The sequence below is a fragment of the Petaurus breviceps genome, unplaced genomic scaffold, assembly GCF_028583685.1.
Source record: "Petaurus breviceps papuanus isolate PSGF00001 unplaced genomic scaffold, PetGlider_PUasm1.0 175, whole genome shotgun sequence".
Classification (NCBI taxonomy): Eukaryota; Metazoa; Chordata; class Mammalia; order Diprotodontia; family Petauridae; genus Petaurus; species Petaurus breviceps.
The window spans coordinates 7,190,712-7,193,549 of NW_027185764.1; the positions used below are offsets into that span (position 1 = coordinate 7,190,712).

The following is a 2,838-nucleotide window of genomic DNA, read 5'->3' on the forward strand; positions in this document are numbered from 1 at the left end:
ATCACCCAACCTCTTCCCCTTATTGTTCCCCCCACTCCCCCAAAACACTAGGACTGGTTTGAGTGAAAAAAGGGATGTTTTGGAAATAAATTTCTTCCTTAGTCTACCTGGGAATCCCCCAGATTTTTTTCCCCAAAAAATATTAAAACGCTATAATCTAGCTGCCTTCTGCTGCCCCTTGCCTCTGGATTCATGTGCTATTGCCAGATCTGCTCTTCTGACATTAGCAATGAACTGAGTTACCCAAAATGTTGAGGCAATAGAAAGAAATACAAGGAAGGAAGGAAGGAAAGAAAGAAAGGAAAGAAATTAGCAATGCACAGAGGGGGTAAAAGTCAGCTATTTTAGAGATAGCAAAATGTACAAAACTTTGAAGAGACTAGAGTCTGACTATAGAGGAGACAACATTGATGTGGGAGGTAGCAGATCAGGATTTTAGTTCTACTACCATTTACAATGTGATATCCAGTGAATTGAATAGCATCTCTGGGCTATAGTTTCCTCATCAGCAAAGCAAAGGGGACTAGATTAGAATGATGATCTCTAATGTCCTTCTAAAACTCTCTTTTGCTATTTCTTTCTTTCTTTTATATATATATATATATATTTTTTTTAAGCAATTGGGGTTAAGTAACTTGCTCAAGGTTACATGGCCAGTTATTTCTGGGTGTGGTGCTGAGTATCTGAGCCTGGATTTGATCCCCAGGTCATCCCGACACTGGAGCCGGTGCTCTTACTCGATGTTGCTATTTCTTTAAATATTTGGATCAAATTGTTTATGGAAAGTAGGGTATGAATATTGATAAAGAAGCACCTCTAAGAATTTATTATTTTCATGACTTATAGAATCAGTTTAACACACTAACATTTTAAATGTTTTATGTATGTATTTTGTATTGGCTCAATAACCATTTTCAAAAACCACTGTTTATCCCCATAGTACCTTCTTTTAAAAAACTAAGTTAAACTGTTGCCAATATTGTACCATTGTCTGATATAATTGTGATCTATAGACCATATAACTTTCCACACTTAATAGTTTGCTATTTTTTTTTTTTTGCCTTTTGGAGGGCAATTGGGGTTAAGTAGCTTGCCCAAGGTTACATGGCTACTAGTATTTTTGTGTGGGTGTTAAGTGTCTCAGGCGGAACCAAACTTGGGTCCTCCCAACTCCAAGGCTCCAAGGCCGGCGATTTACTCACTTCAACACCTAGCCATCCCAGTTTGCTATTTTTAATAGTGGGAAAGTAAGCATGTCTTGATATTAGTCATCTAGAACCAATAATGGCCACTGTATTTTTTTAAAAATAAGCTTTATTGATGCCTTCTGTTTTTATATTTCAGCTATTTTTTTTTTCTTGATACAAAATTTTTTTTCATTTTAAAAAGTTTTAAGCTGTCTCAGATTTGGGGGGCTTTAAAAAGAAAACCGAATGAAATCTACTTCAATATCCACTGTTTTTTTTCTTATGAAATTTGTATGTTGTTGGTAGATCATACCATAGCTCTGCTATAATGTCCATCTTAGTTTTCCATTCATCTGCTTTCTTTTGAATATGTTCTCTGGTTGAAGTTTTATGTAAGGAATAACCGGCTACTCTTGCCATTTGTAAAGCAATCTTCAGACATGACATATCCATACCTTTATTATACTTGGTTCCAAAGGGAGTTTCATGATTACAGTGTCAAAGGACTCCAACAGTGAATAAGACAAAGAATACACATTGTACTGAATCGTGTCAATATTTGTCAGCCCAAATTCTGCAACATTTCTACTAAATATTTCTAATGCATCTTCATCTGTATCAAATGTAACCCATAACCCAGTTCCTAACATTGCCATTCCAGTACTAAGCATTCCACAACCACATCCTAAATCTCCAGTGACTTGGTTTTCTGTGTCATCATATGTGTTATGAATTGTGTATAGCATATATACATGTTGCAATGTGGGGCCTGGTCGGATACTGTTTTAGAAGTAATTTGGGCTTTTCAAAGTCATCAACTTGTTACAAGAAACTTTCCATGACCCAAGGGGTGGCTAGGTGGTGCAGTAAATAGAGCACCAGCCCTGCAGTAAGGAGGACCTCAGTTCAAATCCGGCCTCAGACACCTAACACAAATACTAGCCGTATGACCTTGGGCAAGTCACTTAAGCCCAATTGCCCTCCAAAAAGCAAAAAAGAAAAATCATCAACCCGTATCTCAGCTATTTTTGAGAATTCCCTCATCCCTTCCAGATTGAAACCTTTGTTGTAACAAAGGAAATTAAGCAAAAAATCAAATAGGATGATTTTATGATTTCTTTGCAGAGAAGAGAGAGAAATACTTCATATCTGTTTTCTGCAAACATTATTGGTTTTTTGTTTTATTCAGTTACTTATAATATGGCTTCCTTTTTAGTGATTGTTTAATTTACATTCCTATGGTTGTAGTATAAATAATGAGAGACTGATGATAATAGCCCAGTCCTAGGAACATGCACTGCCTGATACCATTCCCCCACCAGGAGGCTGCCTCTGGAATCTCTGATAATATGGTGTAATGGCAATCAGGGTAGTACTTTGCTGCTTATTTCAGCTATTCAAGTGCCTTTGAGCCTCGACTTTGATTGTGTCAAGTCTTTGTTGGAAGCAGTATACATTGTGTTGCCCTTAATAGACCTAAGGGAGTTTGGAGACTTTCCCTGGCCTTAATAGGCCTAACTTAATCACATGGAGCCCATGGTGGGAATGATGAGGGATGGCTCCCAATAGGTTCAGCAGGAACTCTGAACTTATCTAAGACCAGAAAGCCTATGATTCAGTCTGGAAAGAATTCAGCTCAGGCTAACTTGGA

The 2,838-nt window shown here is 37.4% G+C and overlaps 1 pseudogene; it reads right to left on the reverse strand.

Annotated features, from left to right (window-relative positions):
- Positions 1–1,253: 1,253 nt before the first annotated feature.
- Positions 1,254–2,027, reverse strand: LOC138159027 (rRNA N6-adenosine-methyltransferase METTL5 pseudogene; annotated as a pseudogene).
- Positions 2,028–2,838: the final 811 nt, after the last annotated feature.